This window comes from Dermacentor andersoni, chromosome 10 (assembly GCF_023375885.2).
Source record: "Dermacentor andersoni chromosome 10, qqDerAnde1_hic_scaffold, whole genome shotgun sequence".
Classification (NCBI taxonomy): Eukaryota; Metazoa; Arthropoda; class Arachnida; order Ixodida; family Ixodidae; genus Dermacentor; species Dermacentor andersoni.
The window spans coordinates 8864347-8885355 of NC_092823.1; the positions used below are offsets into that span (position 1 = coordinate 8864347).

A 21009-nucleotide genomic window follows, 5' to 3' on the forward strand; every position below is an offset into this window, starting at 1 on the left:
TTGGATACAGTATTATTGCCTGCATGGATAGGACATTAAGCCAATCATTATAGATAGAATGAGATTCCAGAAATTGGCGGGCCATTTGCAGACCCATCTTTGTTCACGGAACAGTGGCGAGGCATTCTTCAAGTGTGCGCGCGATTGCCCACCTGCAAAGTACGTTCGAGATGTCTTGGCATATGCAGACCTGCGCGAGACTCGCCCGTCTCCCCTCGCGAGAAGGGTAGGACAGGGGCACATACTTTGTAGAATGAAATTGAACTCTGTCAAAACACCAGAGCTCTGGATGACAGGTTACAGTGTGCACAGAGGCGTTCTGCTAGATATTAAAGCGAAGCTTTCTATGCCTCCTCCCTTTTAATTTCCAATTCTGCTGCTGCTGCTGTCACTGCCTTGACAGCCGCGGCGGTGGGTGGTTTCAGAGCGTGCATAATGTACATGAGAGGGACTCAGGGAAGGCGTGTGCGAGCCCTTTTAGCGAGAACTTCGTGGGCATCGCTACAGTACTCTCTGGACCCCTTTGGCCGTCATAATGCCCACTGAAACACCCTGGTCATCGACACAATGCCATCTGGAAGACTAACGACGAGACAAGAGAATGTTTAAAGCCAACACCCAGACGAACTGGGTAAATAATGCCACTTTTCGCACATGGATCACTGACTCAGGGCATGCAGAGACGCAAAGCCGCACTAAAGCACCGCAGCGTCAAGACGACAACACGCAAACGGCTGTTCGGCAAATCAACGCTTCAGCCCCGTTGCGATGCGCTCGTGTAAGGGAATTAGAGCGTTAACTTTCACGTAAGCTACGAAAAATGGCGTGCAACAGCGCCTCGTGCAAGCACGTCTTTCTGTATTATAACATTCAACATCACATCACGACTGTGGTAGGCCGTCAACATCATCGCCAAATATCGTCAGTGAACGCAAATAGAATAGCAAGCTGCGCTTATGTCGATTCCCACAGTGCGTGGGATCTGCCGCTGTTGTTTATAATAATAATAATAATAATAATAATAATAATAATAATTGCTTAGAGGTAGCGTAAGATAAATAGCCGCGAAAGTAATATACACACGTAGTTTAAAAGAATATATGTATTTATGCTTTGAAAACGAAACCGAAATTGAAATAACTTCCACCGACGGGTGTCGCCGCGATCGCTGCTGAGTCTCGCGGCGGGCCGCCGGGTGCACATGTGTGTGTTCTCCGTGACAGTCTTGAAGTTGTGAGTAATTGGATTGTTTTTCGCTACGTTTAGGTTCCACCACCTCGTTGTTTTCGTGTACTTTCGTGCTCATCGACGCGAAGGGAGCATCCGGACTGAAGGCGACGCGATTATGCGTGAGAAAGAAAGGCAGTAGCGGCCTGCGACATCGGCGTTTCTTTGTGACAGTGTGTTTACTATGCCTACGACGGCCGTCATTCGTGGCCAACGAGAAAACATCTTCCATTCGGCCTGACCAGTGATGAAGTGGACTTCTTTTTTCGGCGGAATCCATCGTCAACATCGTCCGGAATCCATCGTCAACATCGTCCATCCACTACGTAAACGAAATGGCGTGCCCAGAGTACACATCGTGACAGCGCTCCGCCTTCAAACCGAGGGCCTTTTGCAAGGCGGATGGACGGCTCATATAAAAGGTGCATACGTGGTCACATTCAGCGTCGCGTTTTTATGGTGCGTCATTGTGGTAGTAATTTTCGCGTAATTTCTTTAAAGGACAGCACAAGGTGTGTTGGATGCGAGTGTAGTATGTGTACTTCAGGTGGAGCCTACGGGTACCGAACGTGAAAAAGAAATGAAAATATATCGGATGTTTAATTGTTCGTGTGTCCTCAACTAATTGTGACAGCACATAGAGTTGTAGAGAATTAAGTACTGCTACGCGTCAGTATACGGCGCAGGCAGGTAAATAATACTTTGGTTTGGCTAATTCATTCTGTTGCTAAAGATGGGCGCATACTTATACCGGTTTCACACGGCCACTTTCGATCACGATTGAGCCTGTTCTGGATCGAAATTTTCGACTGCGATTGGCTACCGTCCGCAGATTCAGCAAGGAAGCCAAACGTGATCAGAAATTCGATCCCAGTCAGGATCGATCGCGGCCAAAAGTGTGCAGTGGGACATCCGTATTAAATGTCGCTTGTGTACTTGCACTCGTTTTTTTTTCCCAGGTCACGTGGTAGGTAATGATGCAGGTAGCTTGCAATGCTTGTGCTTTCATCGCTAGAACTAATACAAAAGAACCACAACCATCCCGGCTATGTGGCTATCCTTCGTTTTCAGTTGGACTCGTTTGTTCTAGAAGCTTTCGTGCCGTTGCGGATGAACGCGTGGTTGCGCTATTTGTTTATGAATTTATCTTTGTGTAAATAAGTACACCGAGCCTAATCATGTTTTTTCTTGACCTTGAACTCGTTTTTTGGTTTCACGCACGCATGCTTATTACTGCTACTATTTGTTTTCTTGTTGTACGACTGAACCCTGCCTAAGGTGTCCTGTCAGTGGTCGACAGTATTTCTGAAATGAACTGCACTGAACATCCTACGGCTATTCTACGTTTCACTGCCTTATTCTAATGTCTAGTTATAAAGCGCATGGTTATTGTAACTATTCTTGGCTTGTATATATGTATGTATTAAGCTGGTAAATGCTTAATTGTGTTTGCAGTTTTGAGAGGTTCTTTTATTAAGTGGTCAATCTCGAGTGGTATTAATGGTGAGTTGTTTTCTTGTGCCCATGCAGTTAGTCAGTATGAAGCAATTGCATGGGAACCGGCTGATTGTCTTGGGCCTACACATTGCTCAAAAGAGAGGGAAGGTGTCTGAGCCGACAGGTATACTTTTTTCATCACAATTGGCCTACATATTTTTTCCACTGGAGGATGAAGACCTCTCCCAGTGAGCTCCAATTACCTCTGCCTTGCGCTAGCTGATTCGAAGTGAAGCCTGCAAATTTCCTGACTTCATCATACAGTCTAATTCTCTACCGTCCTTGACTACCCTTCTCTTCCCTTGGCATCCGTTCTGTAACTCGAATGTGCCACCAGTTATCTGCCCCATGCATTACATGGTTGAAGAAGGCACTTGGGCTAGTTGGTGCTCATTGCAGACTTGAAACATCAATAACTAGCGTGAAAAAGACGACAACATCAAGAAGCACATAAGGGAGAACTCTAGACTTCAACTGAAATTTTTGCTGCACAGAAACATGGGATGCACAGAATGTTGACCGATGGAAACAACACAGGAGCTATCGGAACAAATTGATGAACAGGTTAATTTCACATACGAACACTCTTGGTAAGAGCCAGGGACGGCTGCTCACACACCTGTTCCCCACTTTCTTTATGCAAAATGGTTCGTATATTTCCTTATGAACCTGCTTCTGGAGCTGCCTGAGCGCATGATTGCTTTGAAACTGCTTGGTGCATGAGCACGTATGGCGATAATTGGCCAGGTAGCCACTAAGGCACTGAAAGCAGCCCTATGTTCCCCTCAAGTCAAACAGGTCGGTGTTTAAAAGACTGCTTCGGGGAACCAAGATAGGGCAGCTGTCAGTGGCTAGTGGCCATCTGGCCAATGATTGCTGTAGGTGCTCATGCACTGAGCAGTTTCAAAGCGCTCATCTGCCCATGCGGCTCTAGAGGCAGGTCGACATTAAAATATTCGAAGCACTTTGCATGAAAAAGTGGGTGATGGGTGTGTAAGCACCCCTTCCCTGGCTCTCACCGAAAAGAGTGTTTGTATGTCGAAATGAACCTATCCATCAATTTGCTCCGATACCTCCTTTGTCAGACAGGGAAAGGGAAAGATGAATGTTGCTTCCATCCGTCGAGGTCGCATCCCCTGAATCCTATGTTTCTGTGTAGCCAAAATTTCATTTGAAGCCTAGAGCTCTGTCGTGTGTGCTTCTAGCTGTTGTCCGTTGTTTTTTTCACGCTAGTTAATGATGTCTCAAGTCTGCACTACATGGCCTGACCAGCTCCCTTCTTTACTCGTTATGTCAGCTAGGATATCAGCTCCTTCGTCTGCTTTCTGAACCACGCTGCTCTCTTCCTGTTTCTGCTGCCATCAGGACGGGAGTGGACATGACAAATGAAATTGAGTGTAATTTAGACAAAGGAGCAGTGAGACTTCCTGTGCTTTACCTTTTGTTGTACATAAATGTTGAAATTGCACCAACACATCTTTTTCCACCTTGTGATTTTCCCATAGCTGTGACAAATGAATATATAGGCTTTAAGAAACTAGATATGCAGTTTGCCTAAGAAAAAGAATACTTTTGCACTTAAAGGTAATGTGTATGATGCTCTAACTCCTTTGATGCATGTGCCTTGAGAGGTGTTGATGTTGTTCATTTCTTTCAGTAAGCTTTACTTGATGGGTATGACTTTGTATAAAGAAATAAGTTCTGAAGAAACCATAATACCTGACAGGCAGAATTATCGAGGTTGAGAGCCAAGTTTACTTTCATGACATTTTTTTCAGGCTGTACTAGTTGACCCATGATGTTCAACAGTGCGGACTTGTACAAAGGACGTCGAAAGTGGCGAGAAATGGAGACAAATGCTATCGCCTCTTTCTCCATCCTTTGTCGAGTTCACATTGTCGAACGTCATCGACCAATACCAAGTAGCCCGTTTGCGTATCTGTACTAGTTGAGCCATTTCTACTATGGCACTGTAAACCGAATGTGATAAATTCAAGATTGGTGCCTTTTCTATCTTTCTACAAGTGTTTCATATAATAGTTTAAGGCATTATGGTTGATGTCATGTTTTGACACAACCATAACCTCATAAGGTGTCTTCATGCATGCGAAAAGTGCCTCTTGTACAAGTTGCATGCTGGCCTGATATGGAGAACAAACCTGGCAGGAGGTAGAGCACATGTTGTATTGTAAACAAGACGCACGATTGCATTTACTTGGCAGTTATCGCAATGTTTTCTGAGATTTACCTGCAGGAACATTAGTTATCTCAGCTGCTAAGGGCACTGGTAAAGACATATCACTAGACACTGGGAGCAGAAAGAAAATCTGATTTTGCAGTACTATTGAAGTCATGCAACATTATGTCTAACCAAACTGGCAGGGATGCTAGCTGTTAAAAAGAAAGGGCTGATTTCAAGAAAATTTTGCATTCCTAAATGTGTAAGTGAAATGCTCTATGCTTATAAGCTACAAAATATTTCCAGGATAATCATGCTAGTTACACTGGCCATTTGCTAATTCAGTAAGGTTCACTGAAGCTTGTTTTAAAATTCAGTGTCTTTATCCAGGGTGATGATTTTAAGTTTTGTGGAATTTTTAAGTATAACCTGTTGCATATAGCATAATTCTAGTCCTTGAGCAGGAATATTCAAACAGGCAGACCTATCTTGCACGAGAAATCGAAACACATGTTCAACGAATTAACGAAAATCTATTAATTAGCTTTTCAATTAATTACTTCATGGCACATATAAACAAAAAGAAAGTGGCTTAACCGAGGGGCCAATGTTTATTAATCTTATCCTAAGAAGCCAGCAAACACTACCAAGGACAACTTAGGGTAAATTACTTGTGATTAGTAAATGAAATAAAGAAATTATAGATTACTGAAAATGAAAGTGGATGAAAAAACAACTTGCCACAGGTGGGGAACGAACCCACGTCTTCGCATTACGCGTGCGATGCTTTACCAATTGAACTACAACAGGGGCCTTTTCCCCATCCACTTTCTTCGGTATTTATGTTTCCTAGTAGAACTCTAGGAGTGTTTGCCAGTGCCACCACATATATGAAGCACATATTGTAATTTACAAATCCTTGCCAGTGAGATTACAAGATGCATCCACTTTGGAATTGATTTCCAGAATGACGCCAGTTTGGAGATATGGGCCCTCAAACTTGCCGTAAAAATGCACTGTTGTTCCACTTACTTTTTTAACAAAATGTGCTTTTATGCACTGATGCAAAAAGTAACTGGAACACCCTTGTGTAGTGTTCTTTATCAGGGAATTATTCCTAAACTGGTGTCATCCTGGAAGTTCAAGTGCACACGTCTTCCAAGCTCACTGGCTACAATTCGTAAATTGCAATATGCGCAGTAAAATAATTAGTTACGAGGTGAATAGTGAATTTTTTTAATTAGTCGAACATGTGTTTCAATTTCTTATGCTAGTGATGTTCACCTCTTCAAATAATCTAGCTCAAGGACAAGAATTATTCCATCTGCCACAGGAAATTTTTTAAAACTCCATAAAACTTAAAAATGATCACCCTGTACAATGCTACTACAGTGCTAAACAGCCAGCAGCCTAATCATCACATTTAAGAATGCCGTAACAACACTGACAAGTGCACTAAAGTTTTCTGCGCTTCACAGATGAAAGATGTTGGCTATTAGAATGTTTGATCTTAGTGTAACTCACAATCAGATAACCAGCAAGATCAAGTGAAAGCAGATGACAAACTTCATACATGAAAGGCTTTAACTGTGCTTTGATTAAAATAGCTAAACTTCTGTTAAGCATGATGCATTCACTGTGTTGTTCCAGTTCAAAGCATCTAAATGATCAGATTCTAAAGAGTTCTTGCTTGGAAGATCTTTAGTGAAAACCTCTGTAATAAACATACCAGAAGGATTATGTGCTTGCTTAGTGGAGATGTCTAAGATGATGTTAAAAGGTGTAGGTAGGGCTTCTAGTAAAGATGCCAAATAGTTCTGAGAGAGGGGTTGTTACCAGCCACTGTGTAGGTCATAGATTAAGAAAAAAATAAAGGTCAGCTTAGTGATGCTTAGTATAGTGATGCTTGCATTGTTTGTGATAGTGAGTGTAGTGATGCTTGCATTGTTTGCCTGGAAAATCTTGAGAACAGCATCGTTTGTGTCTCTTGTTAAAGGAGCAGGCTTCTGTGAAAATGCTGATTGCTACTCCTATAAATAATGTATATTCCTGAGGAGGCAGGCAAAACAATGCCATCTGTTATAATAACCGATGAATGTAAGGTCATTGTATAGGCACGTAAACCCTGCGACTTTGTTTTTGCCTTGTGGCCACCACCTCCTGTGAACTAATGGTTGGCATTTAAACTATTGGTTTTGGGAACAAGGCATTAATGTCAAAGTACCTCTTGATGGTTACCCTGCAATGCATAGCAAAGCATATGGCTGCACCTTATTTTCAATATAACTTGCTTGTAGGGAAAAGTTGCAGTGAGATGATGTGGCTTCTCATTGTAAACTTATTGCATAAGAAAGGATTGATATATTTGTAAGCAAATTATTGGACGCAACACGAGCATCTTTATTTGTGCACATTCCAAATTGTAGTTTTGGGTCAGATGTCACACACGAAAACAAACTGACCAGCGTTATTGCTGTAATATGAAGGCGGTTAAGGAAATAATGCCTCCAAACACACTACTTTGCCAGTAGTACTGCAAACATTTCGGCTCTTTATCATTAATGCACTGATGTTTATGCTATAGAATGTCACTTGCCCCATCTTCCTATCTCTTCGCGTTCCAAAGTAATCGATCAATGAATGGCATCCAGTGGTGATGTCCGCTTGAAACAGCGGGCTGTAATTGAATTTCTCACTGCGGAAGGTTCTACGCCCTTCAACATTCATTGCCGTCTGAAAGCAGTTTACGGGGATGCCTGTGTTGAAGTCAGCATTGTGCGGAGGTGGGCAAGGACTGTGAAACATCAAAATCCAGCCGCATCAAACGTCCAGGATCAGCACCGAACTGGACGGCCTGCAACGGCTTCTGATGAGGATCATCAACATCAGGCAGACGAGTTGAATCGGGTCAATCGCAGGATCAAGCAACACCAGATTGCAAAAACACTTGCCATTTCTATTGGTTCAGTGAACCAGATAATTAAGAAACTCCTGGGTTACAGAAGATTTTAACTTGTTGGCTATGCTTCAACTTTTTCACGTCAGTCTTCAGTTGCCGTGGCACCCAACAAGCGCAAGTCTTCTTGTAACGCAGGTCTTTAATGATGTGGTTCACTGAGCCAATGGAAATAGCGAGTGTTATTGCAATCTGGTGTTGCTTGATCCTGCGATTGCCCTGAGTCAACTTATCTGCCTGATGTTCATGACCTTGATCAGAAGCCATTGTGGGCCATCCATTTCGGTGCTGATCCTGGAGATTTGATGCGGCAGGATTTTGGTCTTTCACAGTCCTTACCCACCTCTGCACAGTGCTGACGTCAACACAGGCATCCCCGTAAACTGCAGTCAGATGGCGATGAATGTTGATATGCGCACAACCTTCCGCAGTCAGAATTCAATTACAGCCTGCTGTTTCAACTGGACGTCACCACTGGATGCCATGAATTGCTCGATTACTCTGGAACGAGAAGAGATAGGAAGGTGAGGCGACATTCGATAGCATAAACATAAGTGCATCAATGATAAAGAGTTCAAAATGTTTCCAGTAATATTGGCAAAGTAGTGGGCTTGGAGGCAGTAATTTCTGAATCGCCCTCATATAATTGTGTAGCCTCTCTCTCCTACATTCATGATTTGGCAGAATGAATGCCTTATTCTTTCGAAATAACGATTTCTTGGAAGTAAGCACCATCTGGGCTTGTTTTCTTTATCCTGGTCTTCATGTGATCTTGAAATATTAAAGTGAATGATGCAGGGAAGCGCTGCTTGTCATGTTTCGTGTACTTTTCCTGACATTAAATTGCAACAAATCATTTTGCAGGTAGAAAACAAGCAGATGGCTACAGCGATCAATGAAGAAATGGCTTCATCTATGATGGCTCTCCTTAGGACATTGGAATGGAGCTACACAAAGGCATCACCAGCCTTGCCTGTTCCCTGGAACATTGGTTTGAATAAGACTGTTCTTCAGTGTAGAACGACCACAAGACTTGTCACCACATACAAGGCGTAGTGCAAGCTCTAAATATTGTACAGGTGGCTAGAATAAATGACCCTCCATGCAGTCACTCTTCCTGTATCTGTGGTAAATGGACCATTTCACGCAGGACACTCACACGTGATTATGTGTTTTCTATAAAGTTGCTATGCCATGCATTTGGAAACACATTACCTATTGTATGCACACTGTACATAACATTTTTGTGTGCTAGCCTGACTGTAGACTTGCGAAACAAACAATGAAGTGCATGTGTACCCGCTTCAACATGCTGTACTTCCAACACCCTTATAGCAAGGGCTATTATATTGCTCATTACACCCGATAGCTGAAGGGGTAATATATTCCCGAACACACCCTTACACCCCATGGGTCGAAGGGTAATATGTTGTTCAAAGCACCCTCAAGGGATAGGGTGTTGTTGGAATATAGAGTAACCATCATAAGGGTGTAATTGCCTATAAAACCCAGCTTTTTCTAGGGTGCTAGGGGGTTAGTTATAGACACTCAAAAAAACCCTTAGGGGTGTAAATTATTTTACAGTGTGCAGCGGAGAGCACAAAGCCTTCTTTTCGAACCTACGCAGCGAAATATGCAGGACCTGGACAGTGCTTGGTGGCATTCGCCGCCCCTCTATATCACAGAGGGTGCTCGTGGTATCTATAATTGAACTCTTGGTTGTCTGGTCGGTCTACACTGTAAAATAATTTACACCCCTAAGGGTTTTTTTGAGTGTCTATAACTAACCCCCTAGCACCCTAGAAAAAGCTGGGTTTTATAGCCAATTACACCCTTATGATGGTTACTCTATATTCCAATAACACCCTATCCCTTGAGGGTGCTTTGAACAACATATTACCCTTCGACCCATGGGGTGTAAGGGTGTGTTCGGGAATATATTACCCCTTCAGCTATCGGGTGTAATGAGCAATATAATAGCCCTTGCTATAAGGGTGTTGGAAGTACAGCATGTTGAAGCGGGTACACATGCACTTCATTGTTTGTTTCGCAAGTCTACAGTCAGGCTAGCACACAAAAATGTTATGTACAGTGTGCATACAATAGGTAATGTGTTTCCAAATGCATGGCATAGCAACTTTATAGAAAACACATAATCACGTGTGAGTGTCCTGCGTGAAATGGTCCATTTACCACAGATACAGGAAGAGTGACTGCATGGAGGGTCATTTATTCTAGCCACCTGTACAATATTTAGAGCTTGCACTACGCCTTGTATGTGGTGACAAGTCTTGTGGTCGTTCTACACTGAAGAACAGTCTTATTCAAACCAATGTTCCAGGGAACAGGCAAGGCTGGTGATGCCTTTGTGTAGCTCCATTCCAATGTCCTAAGGAGAGCCATCATAGATGAAGCCATTTCTTCATTGATCGCTGTAGCCATCTGCTTGTTTTCTACCTGCAAAATGATTTGTTGCAATTTAATGTCAGGAAAAGTACACGAAACATGACAAGCAGCGCTTCCCTGCATCATTCACTTTAATATTTCAAGATCACATGAAGACCAGGATAAAGAAAACAAGCCCAGATGGTGCTTACTTCCAAGAAATCGTTATTTCGAAAGAATAAGGCATTCATTCTGCCAAATCATGAATGTAGGAGAGAGAGGCTACACAATTATATGAGGGCGATTCAGAAATTACTGCCTCCAAGCCCACTACTTTGCCAATATTACTGGAAACATTTTGAACTCTTTATCATTGATGCACTTATGTTTATGCTATCGAATGTCGCCTCACCTTCCTATCTCTTCTCGTTCCAGAGTAATCGAGCAATTCATGGCATCCAGTGGTGACGTCCAGTTGAAACAGCAGGCTGTAATTGAATTCTGACTGCGGAAGGTTGTGCGCATATCAACATTCATCGCCATCTGACTGCAGTTTACGGGGATGCCTGTGTTGACGTCAGCACTGTGCAGAGGTGGGTAAGGACTGTGAAAGACCAAAATCCTGCCGCATCAAATCTCCAGGATCAGCACCGAAATGGATGGCCCACAATGGCTTCTGATCAAGGTCATGAACATCAGGCAGATAAGTTGACTCAGGGCAATCGCAGGATCAAGCAACACCAGATTGCAATAACACTCGCTATTTCCATTGGCTCAGTGAACCACATCATTAAAGACCTGCGTTACAAGAAGACTTGCGCTTGTTGGGTGCCACGGCAACTGAAGACTGACGTGAAAAAGTTGAAGCATAGCCAACAAGTTAAAATCTTCTGTAACCCAGGAGTTTCTTAATTATCTGGTTCACTGAACCAATAGAAATGGCAAGTGTTTTTGCAATCTGGTGTTGCTTGATCCTGCGATTGACCCGATTCAACTCGTCTGCCTGATGTTCATGATCCTCATCAGAAGCCGTTGCAGGCCGTCCAGTTCGGTGCTGATCCTGGACGTTTGATGCGGCTGGATTTTGATGTTTCACAGTCCTTGCCCACCTCCGCACAATGCTGACTTCAACACAGGCATCCCCGTAAACTGCTTTCAGACGGCAATGAATGTTGAAGGGCGTAGAACCTTCCGCAGTGAGAAATTCAATTACAGCCCGCTGTTTCAAGCGGACATCACCACTGGATGCCATTCATTGATCGATTACTTTGGAACGCGAAGAGATAGGAAGATGGGGCAAGTGACATTCTATAGCATAAACATCAGTGCATTAATGATAAAGAGCCGAAATGTTTGCAGTACTACTGGCAAAGTAGTGTGTTTGGAGGCATTATTTCCTTAACCGCCTTCATATTACAGCAATAACGCTGGTCAGTTTGTTTTCGTGTGTGACATCTGACCCAAAACTACAATTTGGAATGTGCACAAATAAAGATGCTCGTGTTGCGTCCAATAATTTGCTTACAAATATATCAATCCTTTCTTATGCAATAAGTTTACAATGAGAAGCCACATCATCTCACTGCAACTTTTCCCTACAAGCAAGTTATATTGAAAATAAGGTGCAGCCATATGCTTTGCTATGCATTGCAGGGTAACCATCAAGAGGTACTTTGACATTAATGCCTTGTTCCCAAAACCAATAGTTTAAATGCCAACCATTAGTTCACAGGAGGTGGTGGCCACAAGGCAAAAACAAAGTCGCAGGGTTTACGTGCCTATACAATGACCTTACATTCATCGGTTATTATAACAGATGGCATTGTTTTGCCTGCCTCCTCAGGAATATACATTATTTATAGGAGTAGCAATCAGCATTTTCACAGAAGCCTGCTCCTTTAACAAGAGACACAAACGATGCTGTTCTCAAGATTTTCCAGGCAAACAATGCAAGCATCACTACACTCACTATCACAAACAATGCAAGCATCACTATACTAAGCATCACTAAGCTGACCTTTATTTTTTTCTTAATCTATGACCTACACAGTGGCTGGTAACAACCCCTCTCTCAGAACTATTTGGCATCTTTACTAGAAGCCCTACCTACACCTTTTAACATCATCTTAGACATCTCCACTAAGCAAGCACATAATCCTTCTGGTATGTTTATTACAGAGGTTTTCACTAAAGATCTTCCAAGCAAGAACTCTTTAGAATCTGATCATTTAGATGCTTTGAACTGGAACAACACAGTGAATGCATCATGCTTAACAGAAGTTTAGCTATTTTAATCAAAGCACAGTTAAAGCCTTTCATGTATGAAGTTTGTCATCTGCTTTCACTTGATCTTGCTGGTTATCTGATTGTGAGTTACACTAAGATCAAACATTCTAATAGCCAACATCTTTCATCTGTGAAGCGCAGAAAACTTTAGTGCACTTGTCAGTGTTGTTACGGCATTCTTAAATGTGATGATTAGGCTGCTGGCTGTTTAGCACTGTAGTAGCATTGTACAGGGTGATCATTTTTAAGTTTTATGGAGTTTTAAAAAATTTCCTGTGGCAGATGGAATAATTCTTGTCCTTGAGCTAGATTATTTGAAGAGGTGAACATCACTAGCATAAGAAATTGAAACACATGTTCGACTAATTAAAAAAATTCACTATTCACCTCGTAACTAATTATTTTACTGCGCATATTGCAATTTACGAATTGTAGCCAGTGAGCTTGGAAGACGTGTGCACTTGAACTTCCAGGATGACACCAGTTTAGGAATAATTCCCTGATAAAGAACACTACACAAGGGTGTTCCAGTTACTTTTTGCATCAGTGCATAAAAGCACATTTTGTTAAAAAAGTAAGTGGAACAACAGTGCATTTTTACGGCAAGTTTGAGGGCCCATATCTCCAAACTGGCGTCATTCTGGAAATCAATTCCAAAGTGGATGCATCTTGTAATCTCACTGGCAAGGATTTGTAAATTACAATATGTGCTTCATATATGTGGTGGCACTGGCAAACACTCCTAGAGTTCTACTAGGAAACATAAATACCGAAGAAAGTGGATGGGGAAAAGGCCCCTGTTGTAGTTCAATTGGTAAAGCATCGCACGCGTAATGCGAAGACGTGGGTTCGTTCCCCACCTGTGGCAAGTTGTTTTTTCATCCACTTTCATTTTCAGTAATCTATAATTTCTTTATTTCATTTACTAATCACAAGTAATTTACCCTAAGTTGTCCTTGGTAGTGTTTGCTGGCTTCTTAGGATAAGATTAATAAACATTGGCCCCTCGGTTAAGCCACTTTCTTTTTGTTTATATGTGCCATGAAGTAATTAATTGAAAAGCTAATTAATAGATTTTCGTTAATTCGTTGAACATGTGTTTCGATTTCTCGTGCAAGATAGGTCTGCCTGTTTGAATATTCCTGCTCAAGGACTAGAATTATGCTATATGCAACAGGTTATACTTAAAAATTCCACAAAACTTAAAATCATCACCCTGGATAAAGACACTGAATTTTAAAACAAGCTTCAGTGAACCTTACTGAATTAGCAAATGGCCAGTGTAACTAGCATGATTATCCTGGAAATATTTTGTAGCTTATAAGCATAGAGCATTTCACTTACACATTTAGGAATGCAAAATTTTCTTGAAATCAGCCCTTTCTTTTTAACAGCTAGCATCCCTGCCAGTTTGGTTAGACATAATGTTGCATGACTTCAATAGTACTGCAAAATCAGATTTTCTTTCTGCTCCCAGTGTCTAGTGATATGTCTTTACCAGTGCCCTTAGCAGCTGAGTTAACTAATGTTCCTGCAGGTAAATCTCAGAAAACATTGCGATAACTGCCAAGTAAATGCAATCGTGCGTCTTGTTTACAATACAACATGTGCTCTACCTCCTGCCAGGTTTGTTCTCCATATCAGGCCAGCATGCAACTTGTACAAGAGGCACTTTTCGCATGCATGAAGACACCTTATGAGGTTATGGTTGTGTCAAAACATGACATCAACCATAATGCCTTAAACTATTATATGAAACACTTGTAGAAAGATAGAAAAGGCACCAATCTTGAATTTATCACATTCGGTTTACAGTGCCATAGTAGAAATGGCTCAACTAGTACAGATACGCAAACGGGCTACTTGGTATTGGTCGATGACGTTCGACAATGTGAACTCGACAAAGGATGGAGAAAGAGGCGATAGCATTTGTCTCCATTTCTCGCCACTTTCGACGTCCTTTGTACAAGTCCGCACTGTTGAACATCATGGGTCAACTAGTACAGCCTGAAAAAAATGTCATGAAAGTAAACTTGGCTCTCAACCTCGATAATTCTGCCTGTCAGGTATTATGGTTTCTTCAGAACTTATTTCTTTATACAAAGTCATACCCATCAAGTAAAGCTTACTGAAAGAAATGAACAACATCAACACCTCTCAAGGCACATGCATCAAAGGAGTTAGAGCATCATACACATTACCTTTAAGTGCAAAAGTATTCTTTTTCTTAGGCAAACTGCATATCTAGTTTCTTAAAGCCTATATATTCATTTGTCACAGCTATGGGAAAATCACAAGGTGGAAAAAGATGTGTTGGTGCAATTTCAACATTTATGTACAACAAAAGGTAAAGCACAGGAAGTCTCACTGCTCCTTTGTCTAAATTACACTCAATTTCATTTGTCATGTCCACTCCCGTCCTGATGGCAGCAGAAACAGGAAGAGAGCAGCGTGGTTCAGAAAGCAGACGAAGGAGCTGATATCCTAGCTGACATAACGAGTAAAGAAGGGAGCTGGTCAGGCCATGTAGTGCAGACTTGAGACATCATTAACTAGCGTGAAAAAAACAACGGACAACAGCTAGAAGCACACACGACAGAGCTCTAGGCTTCAAATGAAATTTTGGCTACACAGAAACATAGGATTCAGGGGATGCGACCTCGACGGATGGAAGCAACATTCATCTTTCCCTTTCCCTGTCTGACAAAGGAGGTATCGGAGCAAATTGATGGATAGGTTCATTTCGACATACAAACACTCTTTTCGGTGAGAGCCAGGGAAGGGGTGCTTACACACCCATCACCCACTTTTTCATGCAAAGTGCTTCGAATATTTTAATGTCGACCTGCCTCTAGAGCCGCATGGGCAGATGAGCGCTTTGAAACTGCTCAGTGCATGAGCACCTACAGCAATCATTGGCCAGATGGCCACTAGCCACTGACAGCTGCCCTATCTTGGTTCCCCGAAGCAGTCTTTTAAACACCGACCTGTTTGACTTGAGGGGAACATAGGGCTGCTTTCAGTGCCTTAGTGGCTACCTGGCCAATTATCGCCATACGTGCTCATGCACCAAGCAGTTTCAAAGCAATCATGCGCTCAGGCAGCTCCAGAAGCAGGTTCATAAGGAAATATACGAACCATTTTGCATAAAGAAAGTGGGGAACAGGTGTGTGAGCAGCCGTCCCTGGCTCTTACCAAGAGTGTTCGTATGTGAAATTAACCTGTTCATCAATTTGTTCCGATAGCTCCTGTGTTGTTTCCATCGGTCAACATTCTGTGCATCCCATGTTTCTGTGCAGCAAAAATTTCAGTTGAAGTCTAGAGTTCTCCCTTATGTGCTTCTTGATGTTGTCGTCTTTTTCACGCTAGTTATTGATGTTTCAAGTCTGCAATGAGCACCAACTAGCCCAAGTGCCTTCTTCAACCATGTAATGCATGGGGCAGATAACTGGTGGCACATTCGAGTTACAGAACGGATGCCAAGGGAAGAGAAGGGTAGTCAAGGACGGTAGAGAATTAGACTGTATGATGAAGTCAGGAAATTTGCAGGCTTCACTTCGAATCAGCTAGCGCAAGGCAGAGGTAATTGGAGCTCACTGGGAGAGGTCTTCATCCTCCAGTGGAAAAAATATGTAGGCCAATTGTGATGAAAAAAGTATACCTGTCGGCTCAGACACCTTCCCTCTCTTTTGAGCAATGTGTAGGCCCAAGACAATCAGCCGGTTCCCATGCAATTGCTTCATACTGACTAACTGCATGGGCACAAGAAAACAACTCACCATTAATACCACTCGAGATTGACCACTTAATAAAAGAACCTCTCAAAACTGCAAACACAATTAAGCATTTACCAGCTTAATACATACATATATACAAGCCAAGAATAGTTACAATAACCATGCGCTTTATAACTAGACATTAGAATAAGGCAGTGAAACGTAGAATAGCCGTAGGATGTTCAGTGCAGTTCATTTCAGAAATACTGTCGACCACTGACAGGACACCTTAGGCAGGGTTCAGTCGTACAACAAGAAAACAAATAGTAGCAGTAATAAGCATGCGTGCGTGAAACCAAAAAACGAGTTCAAGGTCAAGAAAAAACATGATTAGGCTCGGTGTACTTATTTACACAAAGATAAATTCATAAACAAATAGCGCAACCACGCGTTCATCCGCAACGGCACGAAAGCTTCTAGAACAAACGAGTCCAACTGAAAACGAAGGATAGCCACATAGCCGGGATGGTTGTGGTTCTTTTGTATTAGTTCTAGCGATGAAAGCACAAGCATTGCAAGCTACCTGCATCATTACCTACCACGTGACCTGGGAAAAAAAAACGAGTGCAAGTACACAAGCGACATTTAATACGGATGTCCCACTGCACACTTTTGGCCGCGATCGATCCTGACTGGGATCGAATTTCTGATCACGTTTGGCTTCCTTGCTGAATCTGCGGACGGTAGCCAATCGCAGTCGAAAATTTCGATCCAGAACAGGCTCAATCGTGATCGAAAGTGGCCGTGTGAAACCGGTATAAGTATGCGCCCATCTTTAGCAACAGAATGAATTAGCCAAACCAAAGTATTATTTACCTGCCTGCGCCGTATACTGACGCGTAGCAGTACTTAATTCTCTACAACTCTATGTGCTGTCACAATTAGTTGAGGACACACGAACAATTAAACATCCGATATATTTTCATTTCTTTTTCACGTTCGGTACCCGTAGGCTCCACCTGAAGTACACATACTACACTCGCATCCAACACACCTTGTGCTGTCCTTTAAAGAAATTACGCGAAAATTACTACCACAATGACGCACCATAAAAACGCGACGCTGAATGTGACCACGTATGCACCTTTTATATGAGCCGTCCATCCGCCTTGCAAAAGGCCCTCGGTTTGAAGGCGGAGCGCTGTCACGATGTGTACTCTGGGCACGCCATTTCGTTTACGTAGTGGATGGACGATGTTGACGATGGATTCCGGACGATGTTGACGATGGATTCCGCCGAAAAAAGAAGTCCACTTCATCACTGGTCAGGCCGAATGGAAGATGTTTTCTCGTTGGCCACGAATGACGGCCGTCGTAGGCATAGTAAACACACTGTCACAAAGAAACGCCGATGTCGCAGGCCGCTACTGCCTTTCTTTCTCACGCATAATCGCGTCGCCTTCAGTCCGGATGCTCCCTTCGCGTCGATGAGCACGAAAGTACACGAAAACAACGAGGTGGTGGAACCTAAACGTAGCGAAAAACAATCCAATTACTCACAACTTCAAGACTGTCACGGAGAACACACACATGTGCACCCGGCGGCCCGCCGCGAGACTCAGCAGCGATCGCGGCGACACCCGTCGGTGGAAGTTATTTCAATTTCGGTTTCGTTTTCAAAGCATAAATACATATATTCTTTTAAACTACGTGTGTATATTACTTTCGCGGCTATTTATCTTACGCTACCTCTAAGCAATTATTATTATTATTATTATTATTATTATTATTATTATAAACAACAGCGGCAGATCCCACGCACTGTGGGAATCGACATAAGCGCAGCTTGCTATTCTATTTGCGTTCACTGACGATATTTGGCGATGATGTTGACGGCCTACCACAGTCGTGATGTGATGTTGAATGTTATAATACAGAAAGACGTGCTTGCACGAGGCGCTGTTGCACGCCATTTTTCGTAGCTTACGTGAAAGTTAACGCTCTAATTCCCTTACACGAGCGCATCGCAACGGGGCTGAAGCGTTGATTTGCCGAACAGCCGTTTGCGTGTTGTCGTCTTGACGCTGCGGTGCTTTAGTGCGGCTTTGCGTCTCTGCATGCCCTGAGTCAGTGATCCACGTGCGAAAAGTGGCATTATTTACCCAGTTCGTCTGGGTGTTGGCTTTAAACATTCTCTTGTCTCGTCGTTAGTCTTCCAGATGGCATTGTGTCGATGACCAGGGTGTTTCAGTGGGCATTATGACGGCCAAAGGGGTCCAGAGAGTACTGTAGCGATGCCCACGAAGTTCTCGCTAAAAGGGCTCGCACACGCCTTCCCTGAGTCCCTCTCATGTACATTATGCACGCTCTGAAACCACCCACCGCCGCGGCTGGCAAGGCAGTGACAGCAGCAGCAGCAGAATTGGAAATTAAAAGGGAGGAGGCATAGAAAGCTTCGCTTTAATATCTAGCAGAACGCCTCTGTGCACACTGTAACCTGTCATCCAGAGCTCTGGTGTTTTGACAGAGTTCAATTTCATTCTACAAAGTATGTGCCCCTGTCCTACCCTTCTCGCGAGGGGAGACGGGCGAGTCTCGCGCAGGTCTGCATATGCCAAGACATCTCGAACGTACTTTGCAGGTGGGCAATCGCGCGCACACTTGAAGAATGCCTCGCCACTGTTCCGTGAACAAAGATGGGTCTGCAAATGGCCCGCCAATTTCTGGAATCTCATTCTATCTATAATGATTGGCTTAATGTCCTATCCATGCAGGCAATAATACTGTATCCAATTTGGGAGGGGAAATATTTGAGTAAATAGCGCTGTTAGTCGGTGTGGCAAATACTGTATGCATCGCAAATTGTACCTTGGTTCTCTATGCTTTCTCACATTTCCCTCCCTTTCTTTTTCAGCACTCTGTTCTGGCAGCTGTTTGTAAGCCAGTAGAACTTTCCTTTCCTATACAACTACAAACTTAATAGTTTCTTTTTGTACAGCCAGCTTCGTAAATTGACGCAGACGCGAAGCCATGAGCGTTTTGCACGGCTCTTTCTGTAGAGGCTGCTTGATCAAAGCATTGTGGTGGGTGAGAAGGCTCAAGTTTGCCTACGAAGCTACCTTGTTTTTAAACGTCAGAGAAGCAGAACGAATTGGGGTTATTGATTCCGCGAAAGAATCTCAGGTGGGGTCAAATCTTCCCGAATTGGCGTATCTTTTGTCCGACTATGGTTCGTCGCCCCCTTTTGTGCCTGTTTCGTTGTGCTTGAAAGAAACCTAGACGACCGCATTGCTTTGGAGCAAGTGTGGTGCGTCCAGCTGCATGCTGTCACGTGGCCTGTTCATTTTGCTGGATTGCTGGCGACCCACAAGCAAGAGCTGCACTTTTTCTGCCTTGCTGAAAACGTCTTGAACATTTTTCTTTTTGGTTAAATATTCAATGCTAGAAAAAGTATGTGCGCGCTTTTGGATCCCGCGGAATTTGTGCGTGACGACATTTGAGAACTGTGTGCCACTTAGCCCACTATGACATAATAGTAGTGCTTCAGCAACAGGTTTTTCGCAGGACATATTTAAAATAGCTCATCAAAACAGACAGTGAAACGGTGGGGAACCCTCTTCAGGCGTTTTGTCGGCATTGAAAGCCCGACATGTCTCGGGGGGAAGTGGTTGGGGTCGGGGAGGGCCCGCTTCTCGATCCGCCACTGGTTTGTAGTGCCGTGGGACACGCTGTCTGTTTGTGTAACTGTATGTTTGTGAAAGTAATAAAAATAAACAAAAACACCCTTGCACCCACCCCCAATATTCTTAGTCAGTGCACCCTTTTGGTGGGTAAAAGGGTGTTATGACATCTAGAACCGCCCTACGCTTCGCAAGAAGTCATGATGATGGGATATTTCTAGAATGAAAACACCCTTCAAGGGTGTTATGACTCGCAATTCTCACCATCAAGGGTGTAAATTATTTTACTGTGTACTGGTCTTATCAACGCGGCTTCCTCTTGGCTTCTTTCCGCAAGCGGGAATAGAGGGCTCTTCATTCTGTGGGAAAGCAGTGGGTATTGCGTGATCGTTCGGTGTTTATCATCACCTTAGCATGCACCGAAAGCAAGCGATGACAGAGAATTCCGCTATAAAGCGGCGTAACGTATACTTAGACAAGGATGGCTACTTCGACGTGCCGACCTCTACTTGGCATGAAAAGGCGCATGAAAGACGCATAGGTATGAAAAGGCGCACACCGTCGCCATCGCATCGGCAACCTCACGGGCACCATCTACGAGCGTCGGCATCAGTGTGCAGTCGGGAAGCGCGACAGAGGCTTCGTCTAACACATCGCCATGTGGGTCAAATGACGGATACAGCAACGCAGTTTCTTCGCACCACCACGGCAGCGACAACTTCATATTCGACACTGATGACGAACCCGACGAGAGGAACAGATGAAGTGCAAGTGGCACTTCCGAAAATTCGGACAGCTCTGACGGTAACGACGAATACGTTACTAACAAATCCTTTCATGATGACACGTGACCCTCCTGGTTTGCGCAGTACGGCGGCGAAAGATTGCCGCACTCAAATGTAACAAAGGCGGCCGCAATAGCAGCAGTAATGTTGTTTGCGGTGTCTCATGCCTTGACGTGGACAGCACTGGGCGACCTAGCGAAGCTGATAAACTTTCTTGTTGGCACAGATGCCTTGCCTCCGAGCAAATTCACTTTTCGGAAGCTTTGGGCCGGAGACATGCGGGATATTGTGCAGCATC

The 21009-nt window shown here is 43.4% G+C and overlaps 2 long non-coding RNA genes across 2 annotated transcripts; one reads left to right on the plus strand and one right to left on the minus strand.

Moving 5' to 3' along the window:
• Nucleotides 1–1118: 1118 nt before the first annotated feature.
• Nucleotides 1119–8970, plus strand: LOC140213695 (uncharacterized). The gene is made up of 3 exons (XR_011890593.1): nucleotides 1119–1649; nucleotides 2758–2848; nucleotides 8724–8970. It is a non-coding gene; the product is annotated as an uncharacterized lncRNA (long non-coding RNA).
• A 1099-nt stretch (nucleotides 8971–10069) lies between these two features.
• On the minus strand, nucleotides 10070–17921 carry LOC140213694 (uncharacterized). The gene is made up of 3 exons (XR_011890592.1): nucleotides 17391–17921; nucleotides 16192–16282; nucleotides 10070–10316 (listed from the first exon to the last, which is right to left on the minus strand). It is a non-coding gene; the product is annotated as an uncharacterized lncRNA (long non-coding RNA).
• Nucleotides 17922–21009: the final 3088 nt, after the last annotated feature.